The 21731-nt window shown below is 31.4% G+C and overlaps 1 protein-coding gene across 2 annotated transcripts in view; it reads right to left on the bottom strand.

Moving 5' to 3' along the window:
• The window catches only part of LOC121132261 (monocarboxylate transporter 12), a 181752-nt gene extending 160363 nt beyond the window's left edge, over window positions 1–21389 (bottom strand). For both annotated transcript variants that reach the window (XR_005869290.2, XM_040727626.2), the window contains exon 1: window positions 21196–21389. The gene's annotated coding sequence lies outside the window, so the exon portion shown is untranslated. The remainder of the gene's footprint in view (window positions 1–21195) is intronic.
• Window positions 21390–21731: the final 342 nt, after the last annotated feature.

Genomic DNA, 21731 nt, shown 5'->3' with positions numbered 1-21731 from the left:
GAATGGTCGACATTGCTCCAAAAAAATCAAGATCTAGAAACTATAGATCACTTATTGCGCGCAAATTAAAGAAAAAAGAAAAATAATGAAGTTATAATTATTTTTGAAGTGGTCATCATGTTTACTTACAATCAAAGAAACTGATGCTATTAGTTCTGTTTGTAGCTAAAAGCATAACTTCATAACTGAGCGGACTATTAGTCGAAAACATTTTTGCCGTATGTATATTTGACCAAATGACAATTTCGGACATTTGGCTTAAAAATGATATTTAATATATTTATAAAATTGATTGCATACTTTAATTCAATTTAAAATGATAATAAGATAATTTTGTATTTTTACATATACGATATATGTCATATACGTACATTAATTGGTATTATTTTGAAGAAAAATATTTTTTTTATTTAAAATAATTTTCTCTTTGGTTTACCTCACCGCAGCGAACCACTTCTTATTCTAGCACATTCTGGATAATAGTGAAGTGGCAATAAGTGTTCATACCTGATATTGTGCTTGATCTTCAATCTATGAGTTTTTTCCAATCTGAATCCATCATTTCGAAGGATAATTAATTGATAAAGAAGAAGTGATTCGTACTTCTTCCATTTGAATCACGGTCGTGTTTTTTATATCATTTATTTAAAGTAAACACAGGTAAAGATTCGAACCACATTCGAACATGCTACCACTATGTTGTGTTTGGATAATGATAGTTAATTAATATAATTATAAAAAAATATTTATCTGCAAAATAGCACTAATTAATTGACGTATGTAAACCACCAATATACAATTGTATTAATTATTATATTAAATATCATTTGTGAGGCAAATGTTTCAAATAGTTTTTTGGGGGAAATATGTTTTACCCTAATGTCCTCGAACCATATTGGAGATATCTATTGATCAAAGCAATGTTGGCCTTCATCCTCCCCTGACCTTAACTCTCTTGATTATTTCATAAGACCACGTATTGAGCACAGGGCATATTTCCTTCTATATCAACGACCGGTGCAAATCTACAAATCTACGCACATGAGTTCAAGAGAATAATTTATCCTATTTAAGTTGTCCATTGAGCTAGGTTGTTCCATGACTAAATTTACGAGTTCTCAAAAAATTAATAACTGATTAAGGGGCAAAACTTAAGTATCTCTATATTATTACGGTCTTTTGATCACTTCAAGCCTGTTGGAGGGCCTTATTGAGGCCAAAGGGCTTCATATTGAATAAAAAAACTGAGTTTATGTTCTTTGTGGATGCATTAAAAACTCAGTGTCTAATAATAAGTGTTTAAGGGATATTTACAAAATGTCCGAATTAAATTTAGATCCGGATATATGTTATGTCCCAATATCGTTTCTTTCCCCACATATCATAAACCTTATTTAATTACAGCATGAGTCTTTTAATTACCAACTATTAACGATTAGCTCTCATTTCCTTTTGAAAAATACACTCTGAATGATTATTTTTTTTGTTATTCTTAAAAGATTGGGAACGTTTTTAGTTGTTTAAAATTGTCGATATGCACTTTTATTGGTTTTAAATATTTTTAGCGTTTAATTTATCAGCATTACAATTTGATTGACAATAAATTATTTCAATGAAAAAAAAAACACACTTATTTTTTCAATTTTCAACTGTATTTTATAAAATAATTACTTTTTAACAAAAGTAACTAATTTTACTACTAATAATCAAACTTAATGATATACATCACTTAATATTTGTTGATGACTATTTAGGATCATTTTGTAATATTGTAGTTCTACACTTTAAATTGTATAAACATATCTCACATTTTGATTTCGACCATTTCAAGCATGTTTTTAATAGGGTGAATTTGTTATCATGCATTGAACGTTAATTACTATTCAATATCTCGAAAAGTTAGGTTATTTATTCCCCAATAAATAATATTCAGTCCAATTTTCTTAATTTATAACTCAAATTCAATATTTAAACTGTTGCAATTGTGCTAGACAATTACTATGATTTTGATCCTCAATTTTATTCGGAGTCCAAGAAGGAAATATTGCAATATCAACTCTGCAACAAAACTTTAATGTTACTCTACGTCTTTTATTAGTACACACGAATATTCAATCTCATTTTGAATATAATTGAATTTGAAAAGGAAGTTAACTACTCAGGAGTTAAATAATAATTACAACAGCTGAGGGGAAAAAAAAATAATTCTTCACATTAAGAATACCATCAAAACGAGTCAGCTAAAAAATACAAACGATATACATCACTATAAATAATATTGATTGGCTTATGTACAATAATGTAAGTGAACCATTTTTCTTAAAAGCCTTTGATTCACCATGCAGTTTATATCATTATATAAATTACTTTTTTTGACGGAAATCAATTAGTAATACATATTATTATGCAATTATGGCATCCCTATTTCGAAATAATGTACATCAAATTAGCCAATCATGGTTGCATGTACTACACATTAGACGGAAATGATAGTTATTATGCTAAGTAAATATTCTATTGATTCAATCTTTTGGCCGCAAGGCAAATAACTCCCTGAATTGGCTATTATATACTGTTGTATTATATAAATATAGATGTATGCTCAACTAATTATATACTAAGAGGGGGAAAATCTTATTTTTTGGCTTCATCTTGATAAAAAAATGGTAGTTATTATATCTCGTAAACTCAAATTTTGCATAAAATATTTGATTTACTGATTAGGGATCTTGATTTTTTTTTTAAACATTGTCGAATTGGTAGCATTTGATTCTACAGTGTGCATTAGAAAAAATGCATCATGCTTTGAAAATAAAATAAATTCCATACAAATTTACATCGGGCAATGAAACTTATATTGCTTGAAGGGCAGTCCTGCGACCTTCCTTTTTACGTCATACAATTTCTTGTGAACAAAGTCAAGTTTGGGATGTCGTCGAAGAAGCGTAGAGTGCTTGATTTGCTCCACACGGGAGTTCCTGTTTGTGAGGTGGTCAAATTTGAGGAGGTGAAGTGATCCACTGTTATGAGTATTAGGGAAGTGTTTGAGGCTGATGACAGCTATACACAGAAGCCTGGGAGTAAGAACAACAACATCAAGCTATCGGAGGACGTCATGAGCCCTTTGAGTATTGAGGCAAATCCTCAAACCTTCTTCGTAAAGGGCATCAATATCGGTACCAAGTTATAGTTGGACATAATTTAGAATATTTCAACAGGACTCGGCCTCGGGCCACCAAGTCAAAGGACACCAAAGTATGGTGCAGGGAAAATTTAACCAAATACTGGCCCTGAACATTATGGCCTCCTTCCTCACCAAATCTTAACTCACTTCATAATGGGATTTGGGGCGCCATTGAGGCCAAGGCCTGTGCTGTCCCCACAAAAATACTGTTGAGCTGAAGGTCTGTATTGTTCAGGAGTGGTGACCATATCTGGTTATTATATCATCAGAGTTCTGACCTTGTGTAGAGACTGCAATTGTGGCTAAAGGTGGACATTTTGAATTTCAAGTCACAAAGATGTATTTTTTCACTAATTAATAACGTTTAAGGTTTAATCACGTTTGAGTTCTTGATGATTTTCTTAATGTTGTCCGTTATAATGTCTTTTTGCTCACGCACACTGTAGACTATTTGATTTTAAACTAACATGTAGACTATATGAATCTATAAAAAAAATCCAATTGATTCAAAAAATGGTCAAAAATTGAATAGTCTTGATTTTTTTTAACCCTTTGTTATATCCATGGGTTGTTTATATACCCCATAGGATGAATTTTCTCCGTATGAATATTGTGTTTGTCATATTTTTGCTTAACTTTTGATGTAAATTCTGAATTTACCATATAGTTCTTGTATACTATGTTTTTTGGAGTGTTACTGTATTAGTAACTGAGTTTAAAACCAATTCTGGAATTAATTTTGGGGATTTATAAATGTTTTGTTTTTTTTTTGCGTTCATATGAAAAATATGACAACAAATTATAATATGAAAAAGGCAAATAGGAGTGAGTATGCGTGAGAAGTTTTACTATTCTGTATAGATCACGACGTCTTGTCTTATAATAGTTTACCATATATAATTTTAAAAAAACATTCATTTATTGAATTGTAATATTATTTTCTTCAAATACTATTTAGAATAAGAATTCACGGGTAAAAACTTAATAGTAATAGAGTATTCAGTTTGTCAACTGATGCTTATAATATCATATGTAGTATTGTGTCGATTCTTATTTAGGACTATAGACTTCTATCCCGTCCAGTTCAGTTGAGTCTCACTCCGTTCCAGTTCAATCCTCAAGCTTATAAAAATCGGTACTTGAAGACATCACTCAACTTTATTTAATCTTCTTTTAATCAGTTCTACTACTGATAGTTCAAAGTACCGACAGTCTTAAGGACCGATCCTAAGACTCGAATTGACCGAATAAAAACGACTGACACAGCACTAATCATATGTAACAAGTACTAAGGGAAACTAAATATTTACAGGGTTAGCCAGCAAAAGACGGACTATTTATAAATGTTCATTTTCTTATTAATATAAGAAGGATTAGTAATCATGGTTTTATATTCTGGTTCAGCCATTCATTTGGCATAAACAAACTTTAATAAAAATCTCGTCATCATGAGTCAGCAAAAAGCCAAAAGGCAGCGCATAACAGATCTCCTACATGGTGAAGTTGAGGTTGCGAGGATTATGAACATTGTGAAGTGCTCAAGAAGCCTGGTTTTCCATGTGGCTATGATGAAGAAGGATTGAGAAGACCTCTGCATGAGAGTAGGAAGTGGAGGACACAGTTTAATAAGGGATACAGAGTTCCCGGCCTCATTGGAGAAGAAGACCAAGGAAGACCCCACCAAATCGATGAATCACTTTGCCAACGACTTCTCCGTGGCTGCTAGGACCATTTTGGAGGGCCGTGAAGGACGACTTGGGATTGTACTCATACACAAGGACCCCATGTTACCTTCTAACAGAGGCCATAAACATGAAAAGGTCCACGTTAGCTGCCAAACCATGTTTATTAAAGTATCCAAGCGGCCCAGGGAAAATTTGCGTAAAAAGTTGAAGGAAAATATAGAAACTGTAATATAGCCTAATTCTAGATACTAGTACAGACCAGTATTATACCGGTAATCTAGTGTAATCAGGGCACTAACATATTTAATGCCTTACAATACCAAATGGATATCGGAACTGGGGTGTCCGTTTATTTGGGCTGCGTTAATTTAAGCGAAGGTCATCATTGCAACATTTATTTTGGGGAGATTTTTATAAACGTAGTTAATTTCAGCAACATTTTCATATAGGTAATAGTACAACATGAATCACGTCATCATTAAACGTCATCACTCACCAGAGTGGTGTTTAAAATCAAATGGAATAAATATAGCACGACCAACTGAGGCTTTTCTCATATTTTGTTTCAACTCTGCAAGCTTCTGAGGAGGGATGATTTTACAAAATATATTGAGTGAAATGGCTGTTCAAACAATTTGATCGATCGATAAGTAATAGTGGAGTGGGATATTTAAAGAAGGATCTCCTATCATTTTCGCTGTCAAATGTTATGATTACTGATGCATTTTTGATTTTGTTTAAGCCATTTTGTTCTTTTTAAGAAAAGTAAAACAGGAAGTTCGAACGGATCTTTTTGACTGCTCCTTTATCATTCTGCTCTCTTTCTTGAATCAAGAAATATTCAGCATTCTTATAAGGAAAAATTAACTATAAATAATCCCTATCGTCTATAGCTGCATTTTTTTTTACAATATGAAAATGTGAATGAACTAAACGAGGCTGAAAAGAAGCTCGCTCAAATAAATACTTACCCAAATGAATACTGATAAGATGTCACTCGCTAAAATTAATGTTGCACAATTGAATGCACGCCCGGAATCGGGACATGTAGCGTCATTACGCCATAAGAAAAAGTTCTGCCATTGACGTAATCTCCCGAATTTCGAAGTTAGAATTTTAAAATTTAAAAAACAATGTAAGCATGAAAATTCTTTTATAAGGTCGCCAAATTTCTGAATCGAAGTTTATGTAAAATTAAGAGGAGGGCAATAAATCACTCGGGATAATAATTATACCGAACTCCTTGTATACCCATGGGAATTGCCATAAAGAAAGTTTATTTTATATACATAATTATTATTCAAAAAAGTATCGAAATTTTGTCACCAGAAATGAATTATGAGCCATAATTTTTGTGTATGGCTAAAATTATTTATAACTTTTGTTTCTGAGAAATGTTGGTATATAATTATTTCACAATTTTACAAGAGAATAAAACAAATTAAATAAATGTAAATTGGGTATTTCTATTGAAATACAAAACATTTTACTCAAGACATGGCATGTGACCTAATTTTTATTTTTTTTTTTTTTTTGCTTTTATTAGGTTATCTTTTTCTTGCGTTCGTAAATAACAAAAATCATTAAGTAAAGAAAAAAATATCATTTATTTTTCAAGGGTCATATCATAAAAAAAATCACATTTGGAACTTTCGATAAAGACATCATAACCGTAACGATAGTTTTATTGTTAGTATTATGATAGTTCCTGAGAGGTAAAAAAGAACAGTATATCATGATGATAACGATTATTGCATGAGAGGTAAAGTACTTTTGAAGAGGGGGGAGTTGTACTGTAAATAATGCATCATCAATTTAGTCTACATAGTATGGAAGAACCTCTCTTTTGCTTCAAAATGAAGGTCTTCGATAGTTTTTAGCCCTAAACAAAGACGCTAGGTAATTTTACCTTAAACTCTTTTGTCTCTGGAAATTTTGCCTAGGGAAATTTTGCTTTAAATGCTTCTTTTCGGTTGGAAAAATGAAGGGAATCATGTTCCAAAGTTCTTATACATAGTCCAACAAAATCTCAAACCAGATACAAAATAAGAAATAAAATCGCTATAATAAGAAAAATAAATAAACTCGACAACGACTCGCATAGAGTAATTGCTAATCACTTATCTGTTATTAATTAACATTATACATGAAGGATTCTTCATGTTGGATAAGACTTATGGATTCACAAACAAGCATAATATGAGGCAAGAGTATAATTACTAGTGTTGAGACTCGGTCCAGCACCGAATTTTTTTTTTCGGTTTGGTCTTAAGTGATTTATTCTAAACCGATTTGGACCAATTTTTCGGTACAGACAGTAGTCTCAGACCGTAGACCAATTTTTTTGGATCTCACTTTGTAGACCAATTTTGATTCGGTATCATATATTATGAGACACAATTTTTTTCAAGATCAACTGTATAAGAGACCAGACCGAAAACCAACACTAATAATTGCATCGTTAATCCAACCGAAAATAAACATTTAACGCAAAGGGAACATCAATTTTCCACAAAAATAAACAATTGTTTATTTTTTAAGGCGAAATATCTTTGAAACAAAATGGTTTAAGGCAAAAGTCTTTTGGAAAAATTGTGTTAATTTCTGCTTCTTCTCTCCCCCCTTTCAGTAATCTATACAACATTGATTGGCTAAATTCAAATTAACTCTGGTTAAGCTGTGAACAGTCCCCAATTTTTATTATTGCATAATAAAAATGATACAGGGGTGAAGAATTGTCGAACCATTGCCCAATTAATCTTAATCCCCGATTAGGAACTCATTCTTAGTTTTAAGAAAATGGAAATATCCCTTCTGTGGGATAACTTAAAAGTAGTTATAGAGGAATCAATCATTGAATCCTCCAGGCAGTATAAGAAGTTTTCTCTTGAGACATAATCGACAAAGGATTTGGCCACCTCTTCAATTTTTCATTGCAATTTGAATATTCGAATCAAAGCTAATAATAGATTTCTTAATTTGCAGTACAATAAAGACGATGCTTTAAGAATAATGAAGAGACGACTAGAAAGGATCGGGCTATATTTTATAGGAAATATGTCCTCAAATCATTCATGCCAACTTCTACACAGCTTGGCCGCAAAGATGCTTCCAAAATAGGCTTTCAACTTCTTCTATATATGTACAAAAAAATATATATATATTTTCTTCTTCTTTTTTGTTACACCACAGTAAACGTCATTTCTTGTTTTTGACTATTGTCAAAAAGTGAATTCGATTATATATATGATTGATAATCTCATATCAAAAAAGTATGGAAATAAACTATCGCCCAAAGACTAGCTCCTCACTCCCAGAAGAAAAGTGGAATAAAAGTACATTTGCTAAATTTATATTGCTAATCAACAGATGTAAAAAAACCACCGATCTATATGGATTTGAGGAGATCACTGTGATTTTTATGAACTCGATAAACTAAATAATTAAATTTTATACTATTTTACTTGCGTTGTTTAACAAGATAGGATAATTAAAATTTATTTAATTTTATATTCAATTATAACACCTGTTTATTGCAAATATTGTTTAATTTACTAAATGGATAGCTTATATAATCAATATCCAATTTTTCTTTTTAAAATCAGATGAGCAAGAAAGTCAAAAAAACTATTTTATATTTTTAACTCCTTCTTTTTCAAAAAAACATCTTATTTGATCTATTCAAACATATTTTACATCACCCAAAAGTTCTATTATAAAGATATAATTAACTCTATGAAAAGGATTGTGTGGATCTACTAACACACTAATGAATTTTTTTCATAGATATATATATATATTTTACTCATATCATGTCACAAAAAGTATATGGTATGTTTCTATTAACTTTGAGGCATGAATATCTATATAGACAAAGAGTTTTTCATTTTAAAACAAACATAGACTGTCACGATTTTTCAAAAAAATGTAGTATAATTGAGGATAATGACGACATTTATGAACAAAAAACAACCAACATTGTCTAATTAGATAAAAATAATTAATTCTTCATCAACTTGTGGATATTTGAAAAAAGTAATCGAACGGGAAAAAGGTTAGTAGCATGAGTAAAGGAATATTAAATAACATATTCTCCAAATATGTTATTTAATCACAACAACGTTCGACATAAACAGAAGTTCAATACCTTCTTTAAATTGGGAGGGAAATTACAGATCAAACAATGATCTGTTAATGGTAATTAAAGCCCAGTGTTCTTTCCCTTTCTCTCTTTATGATGGAGGGCCCAAAAAGTTATAAGAACTAAATATTTACTTATGTATAGTTTGGGGATTTCTAAATATGTGGCCTGTTAGCACAAAAACAGTCAAGAATGAATTTTATCAAAATTGAGTACAGTTTTTTTTAATAATTTGCTTTCGATCAGTGCAGATAATCCAAAGCTTATAGCGGTCAACTTACAGTTGGAGTTTATAAAATATAATCATTCTTAGTAAAAGTTATACATTTAAGATGATAAGAATATTAAACTTATTAAAACATAATTGATATATATATATATAAAATAAAATATATTTTCTTTAAAAATATGAATCCAAAACTATTTTTTAAAAGCATAAATAATAATAAAAAATATCATTAAAAAAAAACTCAAAATCAGTTGCATAAGTGCGTCAAAATATATTCTGAATCCCCACTAAAAAAATCTGAAATTTCCTTAACAAAAAGTTTCACACAATTTATAATCATAGTATTGTAAATGTGTAGCATAAAAGTGTCATATGAATATTGCGTCTTTTACGCACATAAATTTGAGTTAAACAAAAGAATTTATTCAAATCCCTTGAATCAAGTTTTTATTATCCATGTTACAAAGTAATAAGATCAAGTCGATCCACTTTTCAAAAATCTTTAATTGTCATTCAAGCTACATTTTTCGGCGGATTTACTTGAATTGTACGAATAAATGTTGAAAAGAGCTCCTTTGATATATTTGCCTTGAGTATAAATCACGGTCCGGGTAAGGTCCTGGAAGGAGGAGCAGGCATTTGGCAAGTTAGTTCCTTGGCAAGATGGTCATTGTCTTTTTGATTGAGGGAATCTGAGAGTCCTGGATGGCATGAAATGTTCGATTGGACAAAAAAAATCTTTCGAATTAAGAATTGGACTGCGATCCAGCGATTTACTGGATCCTAGGCAGGACAATTTCCTCCATAACCTTCTAACACATCATAATCACTGTGGAATGCCGTTCCTGATTTGTAAATACAATCTTATTTACATCTGCAACAGCTATTGACCAAAACTTCACTAAAGATTTGATCTCGCCATAGATATATATTATTAGTAAGGATTTTTGTTCTGAAATAGATAATTTCCTACACAAAGATGGCGTTATTTATTCATATACTAATATATATTTAAAGGTCATTTAATTAGATAGGGTGTTTGACAGGGGGGGGGGGTTAAGGGCCTTAAATCCTTCTAAAAATTACATATAATATAACCTTCATAAAATATCTTACGGAAATAAAAAGAAAACATTTTCACCAAGAGAGCCCAACTTTGATTTTGACTATCCTACGCCCTACATTCGAAATAAGCCTATATCGTCATCAGTCATAAACAGATATAATAAATTGCGGTTCTGATTTTTTTCATTTTTATGAAACAGGTCTGTGCTATGTTATTTAATAACAACGTCATCAGGGGTGCATACAGGATTTCTGAGAAAAAGGGTGGATGTTGGGCTATTAGACAAAATGTTTTTGTTTGTTAAAAACTACCAAATTGAGACAACAACTTTTTTGAAATTTTTTTTATTCAAAAACAAATAATAACAAAATAAATAAACTTTTGAAATTAATAATTATTTAGACTAGACAGATTTTTGTATTTCTATTATTTTAACAATCCTTAAAAGTGTGGGGTGTGCGTGTGGGGGGGGGGGGCAATGTCCCTTGAGTCCCTATGGTTCTAGCACTAAATTATGTTTAAAAAAAAAAAACAAGAATAAGAAATATTTCTCGTAAACATTAAAATAGTAAAAAAATATGAAATTCATTTTCTAAGAAAGTGATGACAGAGATAAATTATTATTATTTAAATATACTTTTGCAAATATACGAAGGTGTATTAAAATTAACGCATGGCCTAACCTGTGAAATTCGTGCCACTGACGCCCATAAATTAGCATTTAATTAGGATCCATAGCAATGCCATTGCTTTGGAAATTGACACTCCATGAACCAAGTGGCTCATTCATTCTCCTTGAATAGATATGTACATATTTTAATTTTGCAATCAATAAATTAAAAAATAAATAAGGGGAAACCAGCTTATGGTGCATCAAACCATAAAAACCCATATTTGTGGTTTTTAAACGTACATAACTCCAAATGTAGAAGGCAATAACAATACATTTGTGGATTAGGGTGGATGAGGCTGGTGGCTTACATATTCCTACATTTCGAGAGATAAGGCACAACCCTTATAACCGTATTTGATCAATTTTATTTCAATTTATTTATTTTGGGCACAAACATAGAGAATGAAATTTTGGAAAAATGACAAATAACTATCAAAAACAAATTGTTTGATTTTGAAATAGTAAAACATGTTCAAAGATACAGGATGCAACCTCTTTTTAACAACAGCCACAATTTTAATAAAACCAATGCCAATTAAAATTGAATAAATAAAGAAATAGCATTATTCAATATAGTAACTTAGGCGTGAATAACAGCCTCAATTCCACCTCAGAAGCAGGTCCTTTGGTACATTACGAAATTCCTCCCAGTTCCTGGATTATGTCGCAGAAGGGTCTGTTTGTGTGTCGCCCAACTGCTCACTACACAAAGAACAAAGAGGTGGAGGCCAAATGATGGCATCAAAGAAGAAAAAAAAATCATTCCCCAGTTTCACCTCATCTATTGATTCATAATCATCACCAGACTCTTCTATTTCCTTCTTGACTCTCCAAACAAAGGATTTTTCCAGGCTTCAAAAGTTTTACTTTTTTAATGTTCCATTAATTGGTCCGTTGGAGTTGCATTGATTAAGTATAAATAAACATTACAGTATTACTTTTACTCCATCTGATTTAGAAATCTTCTCATTAGTTCACATTCATAATGTATATTTCCTTCTCTAAGAATGACATGGGCGCGAACCTAGGCACATTGAGTTCTAGAGAATAATTTGTCCCAAGGGCGTTGTCCATTGAGCTACGTCGTTTGCAATCTAGACAATTACCTATCTGGCGTGGATTGCAATAAGGACAATCTGCCTTTTCCACGATTGTGCAACAAATACTTAGTGGTCAATGCAATTTTTTAACTTCTAGCTAGCCGGCAAAATAATAGACAAAGTCCTAGCCTACATATGCACAGCTGTTGCAGGTACTCAATTTTCGTTGTTAAACAACGGCACACGTTGGGCAATGATTAGAAAATATTTCGAAAAATTACTATTTATTATCAAAAAATGTCAATATTTATGCCTTTCATTGGCTTTGCGAAATTTGCAATCTATATATGATGTTATGTCCCTCCTTTATACTTCATAAATGCACTATTTGAGGGGATGGATCTTAAATCGATATATTTATAGTAAAAAAATTATTAGATACATTCAAAAACCAAAACTGTTCTTCTAGTTCTTTCAAAAGTTTGGTCCGCTTAACACTCAAGGTAAATATTAATAAAGGTCAATGAAAATGCACAAATGTATTTATTTGAACCATGCATAATACCCAGAAGGGCTTTGAACAAAGTTGAAGAATTTGGCTCACCCTAAAAAAATCCAAAAAAGGTTAGTGCCGATTTGTTAATATCTTCATAACTACTTCATATTTTGTGTTATTATTTTTTACATTATCTCATTAAGTCCTTACTTTCTACCTATCCAAGTATTCAAAGGCCAAAAATCTTTAATTATATAATAGGTGTACTACTGAAGAATATTAATGATTTTAATGAATTGTGTTGAAATTTGTAGAATATATTAATTTGGTTTTTTCAAATATCTTCTATAATGAGCTAAATATATTTTGCTATTACAAATGACAAAAAATATTGATTACCATAATAAATTATATTCATAATTTAATACATTGCAAAATAATCAATTACTCATTTAAAAAGAATAATTAATTATATTTGGTTTATATAACGAGGGTACACTGTTATCGAATGTTTTTTTTTTTTTTTTCAGATGATGCAATAACAATAATTTCCATTGGAAATTTTCTAAGAAACGATTTGACTGAAGTTAATGGTAAGTAGTGCTGTGATAGATTCCAGTCCACTGTAGTTCCACTAAACAAAAGGCTACTTCCTATAAGACAAAAAATCGGTCATTAAAGGAAAAAAATAAGACAAAAAAAATAAAGACTTTTAAATTCTAATAACTATTCTAGCTACATCCTTTCATCTTGAAAATGTAATCTTCATCAAGACAAAAGTTAAGTCCTACCGGGATAAACGTAGGTTGCACTGATCCCTCAGCAATAGGCTAAGAGACAATAACCCCTTTATTAGTAACATGGGGTTGTCCTCAACTAAAGGCGGGTGTATCTTCTGGGGAGGGGGGAGTTACCCCTTAAAGATATTAAATAAAAGTACCAACATTATATGGAGCAGAAGAGTTCAGAATTAATTTAATTCCTTAAGGTCCTGGACAACACCGGGTAAAATTACTTGTTTATATTTAAATGGAACGTATAGTATGAAATAATTGAAAGCTGGATTTTCCCATGAAAAAAATATTTTCCCGGATTTTCCCATTGGCTTAAAAGACAAAAAAAACCGGGGGAAACAGGATCTCACGAGAAAAACCCTACTTAAGATACGAGAGTCTGTTCCACTATATGGCACATCACTGTCCTCTGGAATAAGTTTGATTGATGCGTAGAGCGTACTAATTTTGATTGATATTTTTGTTTTCGTATTATTCTAGGGACTCTTAGACTGACGACAAGTACCCTCATCCATGTCGTATACAAACATACATGAAATATATTTATGTGATACTCAAAAACAGACCTATCAAATACTGCTGACTCTAATCTAAAGAATCTTTTTTTTTTTTACTTATTTGTGAATATTTACGATGTATATATGTAAGTGAGTCTTCTTTGGCTCAAGATTATCTGCAATCCAATTTTAATATGTATAAATGTAATTTTCTCCAGAAAGTAGTTTGTCTTATCGTTCAAGACATCACAGAAATGTCCTCTATAACATAATGAAACAGAATTAATAGTTTAAGTGAAAAAAGAAATTTACATATGTACTGCGGAATTTGATGTTCTAATATATTGAAAAAAATACAGTTGTTTTTTGTTTATTTTGTACAAAATATTCAACCCAGAAATGAGGACTTTGATCATTAGGAGACGTGGGTCACAAGTTGTTTTTTTTTACAAACTAAAATTTATATACACTATTAATGGTTAGTCACTCTCAAATCACACCCCACTTCAATACAAAACGGTAGTTACGGCACTATGATCTTATTCTAAGGTCTAGAGGATATATATCTTATAAACACTTTGAATTTTGAACATCAACCAAGTAAAATTTAATAATTCACAGTAGAATTCCAACAAAATTAATACCATATAAGGATGTGGGTCTGAGATTTTTATTTGTTAATGTAACAACCCTTAGCGGTATTGATGGCTTCCAGGTCCTTGGATGAAGAACACTCTAAGTCTTCTTTTTGACGTGAGCCCAAAAATCGTACTTGGAGGAGGGTTGGCACCAGGGCTGTAAGGGGCCAACAGAGTGAAATCAAAAGTGACCTCTCCACCATCAAAAGGGTATTTCCACGCACTTTTTTGATAGCTCAGTATTGTGTGAAAACTCAAAATGTCTTGTATGGTCCCAGATGGACTTAAGAGGATTGGTTAAGCTGTTTTCTATAACTCCTCTGAGTCCAGTTTGATCTTTTTAATAGCCCCTACTTCCTCTCCAAGTTTTCGAACTTGCTGACAGCGTAGACGGTGGTCCTGGTGATAGCCATTGTCAAGAAGTGCAGGAATGTAAATTCGTCAATTACTTTCAAGTGTCATTTTCTTGACTTGTACGTAAAAAATAGATCTCAATTTTTTTTATGTGACGAATTGTGTATCCTTTAAAATATTAGAGTATAAATAATTAATTTATATCACTTGATTGACATTAATAATTGAATTTGTAGCTGTTCAAATTTCAATGGACCACCCGGTATAGATTCAATGAAATCTCAAATAGCACTTAACCTTTCAACCCAATTCATTTATACTAAATACATGTATACTGTGCATAACAACGGTAACAAACCTTTTGATCTATCTACCTTAAAGTAACATTAAATGGCCATTTAAAAAAAAATAGACTGAGCTGCAGATATTATCATTAAAAACATTTCTCACTCAATATATTCTCTGATTCGGGTCCTGAACCATGCGCACGTCATTGAAACTCGAAATATCTATCTAAATTATTGCATTCCAGAACAATAGAGTCGATCAGTGACTTCTTGGTGGGTTGAAGATCTATATGCACCCTTGTTTCAAAGTAAGTACAGACAAAATTATAATTCCAAGGAATTCATGTTGGAGGAGTTAGAAAGCCAAGTTTTCTTGGCCACCCAGTCGTAGTAATGCTCCTGGAGCCAATCATGAGTCGTTTTGGAGATATGTTGGAGAGAAAAGTCCTGTTACCAGAACCATGGATGGTCTTTGGCGATCTCCTTGATCCAGAGGACCACCACAGACTCTATCACCTCCAGGTAAACCCTCAAGCCTTTTTTCGAATATGAGCGGTGGTTTGACATCACCCCAGGGATCCTTTGTCGCCACCAGGGCCTTCTTCAACTCTATAACCTTTCTTCCACCGAGTCTTGTACTGTTTGAGACCTTATCCTTGTTAATATTCAGATTGTTTCTGCGTTACATCATTACAGGGGAACCTGTGTTTTGTCTTTGAAAAGGAAATAGGCTTGAAATCTTCTATTGTTGACTCTATGGGACTGGTTTGACTAATAAGTGAAACATTTATACGTATTTTTGGAGACAAAAAAGTATTGTGCAATTTCTTTACCATATATGGCGGAAAAATTCGGAAATATAAAGCGCCCGATTTCTTCGTTTGACCCTGATATAAATGTCCTTTAATAGAAAAATTTGGTAATGGGATATGATTGAGAATGGGCCTATTCAGAAATGAAATATTTGATCCGTAATTCAATCCACCTTTGTGTTTTGAGTTCATAAAACTAAAGAAAGTTAGTATTTTGGTAAATTTTTGAATAGTGGAATATCGTAAACCAAAGGCAAAAATAAAAATTAATTTGTTAACTAAAAAATTTGCGATAATATTTTTAAATTTTTGCTATCGAAAAAAAGTTAGACATTACCATATTTTTTTAACTTAAATATTTTTAGTTTGTTGGTTTTTTTGAAATTTACACTATCTTTAGATATTGTTAAATATTTTTGAAGCGTTTTTAAAAAGTAATTTGTACCATATAGTCGTAAAATCATGATCTGATTTGTAAAAATCATAACTTCCGTTATAGGAATTACTGTACCAGGAAAAAAATGGGGCTAATTTTTATCTGAATCAACTCTTATAAATATTTATTCTTTAAGATAAGATATTTCAATAATAATTTTGAGTAGAGGTTTGGCAGATAAAAAAATAACTATTCTAGGTATAATAATTATTACTGTTAGTAATTAGTTATTTCACACAAACAAAGTCCTTCTTTTATATTCTATGGCATCCTCATATTTTGTTCGAGTTGATATGTCATAATGAGTCATAATTTAACAATAAGTCAATAAAGATAGAGTTTAAGGCATATTATATTTTTGTTTTGGTCTCTGAAACACTTATATTTGCTATAATTAATATTAAATAATATATTTTTTGTGTGTCACAATTGATTTTATTCAACCACATAATATATATAAATTTTCATTTTCATCTTATGAAATTAAATTTGATATATTTCCTACACAGATTATATCAGTCTTATTGTGAAATTCCTATAACTTCTAACATATATACATATACATAAAAGTTGTTATCGTAATTTAAGAGAGCTTGTCATAGATTTTTCAAAACTAAAATGATTTTGAAATTAACTAGAATAGGCACTCGGTAGAGCGTAGAACCTCCGCCTAAAATCAAATCTCAATTTGCTCCAAATTTATGGTCAATTATATATTTTTCGAAATAAGAATCCCCCTGATGTATGAGTAAATATGGAATAAATGTTGAGATAGTGGTGAGTTCAAGAAAAGAAAGTTCAAGACAACTTCAAGGGTTTCTTCTTTTACTCAACACTCATGGCATTGGAGTTCAATTCATTTATGTCATTACTATCACTTATTGAGTATGGTTTCTTATTGTCAATAACAAGTAGTTTCTATAATGAAACAGAGGAACCAGATAGAGATTCTCACTCACTTCAACAAATCTTCCAACCCAAATGCTGTAAATTCTAAACACTCTGAGTATGTCTAAAAACCAAAAAAATGAAATGGTAACTCTGACAGTTAGAAGGATGTTTGGAAGGAGAGCAGTTAGGCTGTCACCTCGTTTTATTAAATCAGCTGTAAGTAGACATGATAGGAACACGGAATAACCATAAATCCCACTCTGATATCGATCAAAAAAATAAAAATAAAATTGAGTGATGTCATCAAGTACCAAATTTTATAAGTTTTAGGACATATATGCAGGACTGAACTGGACGGGACTGCGATCTTCAGTCCTAAAATAGGACTTACACAACACTATGTACAACAATGATCAAAATATTGCATCCCCATACAGCGTCCTCCCCCATCATTCCATATGATCAATAGAGATTTCACTAGTATATTATAGGACCATAATAGTTTAACACCTCAGTTGGCACTCGACATATCATTATGTAGATACGTACATCTATAGGGAAGTGATGAAAATCCCCACACCCTCTAAAGCCATGAGGTAGATGTTCCATCAAATGTCAAGACTTGATAAAAAAACATCAAACAAGGATTTAACAAATAGTTAATTATAACCCTTTTTGAAAGAAAGAAAGAAAAAAAAACAGTCACGCACCCTTTACAACAAACCCCTCATTTGTCCTTCATGCAGTACATACCTATTTGCATGCATACATATATATATATACAATGTAGGCTCATGCCACAAGATCTGTAAAATAATAGCAATAACTAACTAAAAAAAGCCCCATTCATATAACGTTGAAACTTTATAGTTTATTGCATTCTATAGAATATTGTTTGATCTTTTGACATTCAGTTGCACATATGTAGTACCTATGTATAGTGTGTGGAGTAAAATCGTTGACTTTTTGATTATGAACAAATAGAGTAAACTTTTACAGGTATGAAAAGGTTTGAGGGTTTATCACATACTTCTTTATTGATTTATCTTTCTATTTGTGGAAATGATTTCCTTTGGGTGCTACCATGGCCTCCAACCTGAGGCTAAAGGTAACACTGCACTTCTAGATGATGAAATCACTCAAAATCATCTGCTTCTCTGGACAGAGGACTTGAAGTCATCCAAATATTTGTGAGGGACAGAACAGCCTCTTTCCTCGGTTACACCTCAAATAGCACATTCGAGGCAGAGGAAATAGTTTTGGTTATTTTGAAAAACCAAGCCAACGATGGCCTCTCTTTACCTGATTGGCCTTGGTTGCTATTAAAGTTAGTTGTTGTACATGAGAAGCTTCCCCAAATACTTTTCATACCTCCTCATAGTACAATACCTGACATAGAGAAGCTTGGCATGCTGGTTTTAAAGCCAAGTTCAGTATTTTTCCTCGCACACTCTACAATGTGGTAATGCTTTGGTAATGTCAATAATTCGATTCTTTTGAAGCCTCTAGGCAGACAATGTACAGAGGGACGTATACAAACGTTATAAAAACGTTTTCGAATTATGTGAAAGTAATTAAACATGTAGGAAGGATATTCACACATGATTCAAACAGGGTATCAACGGAAGTCTAGGTCGTAAAAACATACATACGCATCTAAAATGAGCAGCTATAAATATGTTTACATAATTATAATTATTTTATAAAATAAAGACATTTTAAAAATAAACACATAAATTCATATTAATTAATATTTTCTAGGAAATAAAATTGTATTTTATTAAATTATGTAGATATAAATCCTACACGTAAGTAAATGAATTATAGGCTCATTGTTTGTTTTCCGACTTGAAGAAAAAAACTCATAATTCACCATTGGCCCTAATTATAAATATTTTTTCATCCATTAAAAAAAATGCATCACATATGGGGGCACTCGAGTTTGTCATAGTATCATCATATTTTCAAATGCAGAGCAACCAAATTTTAAATTCATTTGCCTGACTTAAATTGAAATCTTAACACTTACTAATTCAATAATTAATGAAGATGTGGAGATTGAAATTAATTCATAGTTCCATATATTAAAGTTTAATTAGAAAACACAAAAAATCTGAGCTCTCTTGCTAACATACAAGTCGAGAAAATGACACTTGAACGTGATCGACAAATTTCCATTTGCACATTCGAAGCAGTTGGACATCTCCAGCAACAACTACTACGCCTTCAGAAAGTTCAAAACGTTAGAGAGGAAGTAAGGCTCTGTCAAAAGGCCAAACTAAAACCGGAGGAGACAAATAAAACAGTCCAGACCAATCCCTTCAAGTCTATAAGGGCCCACGCAAGATATATCAAGGTGTCATACAAGAATGTCCAGAGATCTATCAAAAAAATGGATGGATAGAGCCTTGTTTGGTGGGGAAGGCCACTTTTAGTACCAAGAATGAAAGTAACTCAGTTGCAATACTCTTTTCAATTATTATTTTGAATTATTTTTTGACCCTTTTGGTCCCCTATTGCCCTGATGTCAATCCCTTTGACTACACCTTTTGGGCTCATGTCGAGGAGAAGGCCTGCAATGTATGTTATACAAATACCAAAGCCCTTAAAGCTACTTTTAGCTAACGCTGGGACGCCATGACGGAGGACTACATCCACAGCAGGTGCCAGGCCTTCCATCGCCTCGAAGATATCATTGCTGCTTAGGGTGGCTACATGAATTATTAAGAGAGCTCAGACACACATCTATTTATAGTATTAATCTTGTTCAAACTCTATTATTAATTAATAATTTATATTTTGTTGAAGTTTAAAATTCAAAAGGTTCGAATATTCATGGATCACTTGGTTTTGCAGCTATTGATTGACAAAGTTTCCATCTCTTTACATTTTTCATTTTTTTTCAAGTTTTTTGGGTTTTGTTAATAAAAAAAGTATGGTTTTATTTATTTTTCTTTGAATGCTAACATTTCTTCATTTTGTTACAATGAGGTACAACTTCCTTGGCTCTCCTGCCAGGCTGCCACTAAATTATACGGTTAATATTTATGAGTAAATTATATGTATATAAATATATTTTGTTCGTTAGGATATCAGGGTGTTATATAAAAAAATGTATTCCATGAAACAACCCTCATTCTCATTTCATCAGGACTCATAAAAATTTCATGAGGTGTCGTTAAAGGTTTTTTTTTATGACTTCATCAAGTGGATTTAAAATTGAAAATACAATTTATTTTCTTCTGATATAAAATAATTATATTGGAAAAAGATCAATTTAAACAGGGTAGGAAATTGGAATACGATTCAGAACTGGAAGATATCCTTGACATTATAGGGCATGAATTATATTTGAAAGAGCTTCAACCTCTAATAGTTTTACATTATCTCGAAAAAATCCCTTCCTTTTTTTTTATACAAAAAATTCGAATCTTGAGAAATCATGGTTTAAAGCCATATAATAATGGTACAAACTTATGTAAATCAATCTGCATTTATTACAATACACTTGACTACCCATTCAAACACAATAGCCACAAACTTCTTTGAGACAAGGTACAAAAAAGCTACAAGTTCTTTTTATGAAGAAGCGTCGATTAAAATGTAATTCAAAGTTTATTAAAAGGTTCTTGAATATTTATCATGGGTTAAATATACTTAAAATGTACTTTTTCTTATTCGTAATCACGTTTCTAAGTGGTCAAAAACCTGTTTTAAAACGAGTTGTCATTTTGGAATGTATAAATATTTAATATTGTCTGGAGTGAGTAAATTTATTTGATAAGTTAAATAAAATTATATACATTATTTCAAATTAACTTTGAACATTTTATATAATTTCCTCATCATTCTTTCAAACAACCACTAGTTTTTAACCATTTTTAGATTGTTTTTTTTTTTTTTTCATTATTGGACACAATTTATTTGTAAATTTATATTAGAATTACCATGGGATATAAAAACTTATCTTACCAGATATTTAGAAATTTATTTTTTGTTATTTCGACATCTACGTCGTTGTTAAATGCTTGTAATATTTATCAAAAAGAAAACACTTCACTTTTTAAATAACTGTTATGGAATATATAAACTCAAAAAGAAACACCAAGGAACCCCTCTACAATAAATGAACACACTGAAATTTCGCGGCCAGTTAAAGTAAAACTGAAGGGAAAAAATGCGAAAATTTTGAGGCATTTTCTACTACGATGTAAGAGCGTGCGCGGGATCTAACACATTAATATCGTCCTCGTCGAACGTTTTATATATTGCATGACTGTATGTTTTGTTATGAGAGCTTTTTCTTCCTTGCTTGATTCATTTAACCGGCGTTTTTGTGAAGAGGAACCCGTTGCTTGATATAATTCATAGCGTAGAGAAAAGTATATTTGTGGAAAATATAAATATATAATAAGAAATTGTCAAATGTGAATTCGTATAAATAAGGAGGAATACATTCATAAAGCATAATAACGTCTTGTTTATGTTGAGTTGGGAGGGAGTAGGGG

This window comes from Lepeophtheirus salmonis, chromosome 2 (genome assembly GCF_016086655.4).
Source record: "Lepeophtheirus salmonis chromosome 2, UVic_Lsal_1.4, whole genome shotgun sequence".
Lineage (NCBI taxonomy): Eukaryota > Metazoa > Arthropoda > Copepoda > Siphonostomatoida > Caligidae > Lepeophtheirus > Lepeophtheirus salmonis.
This window is presented reverse-complemented; position numbering and strand designations above follow the sequence as displayed.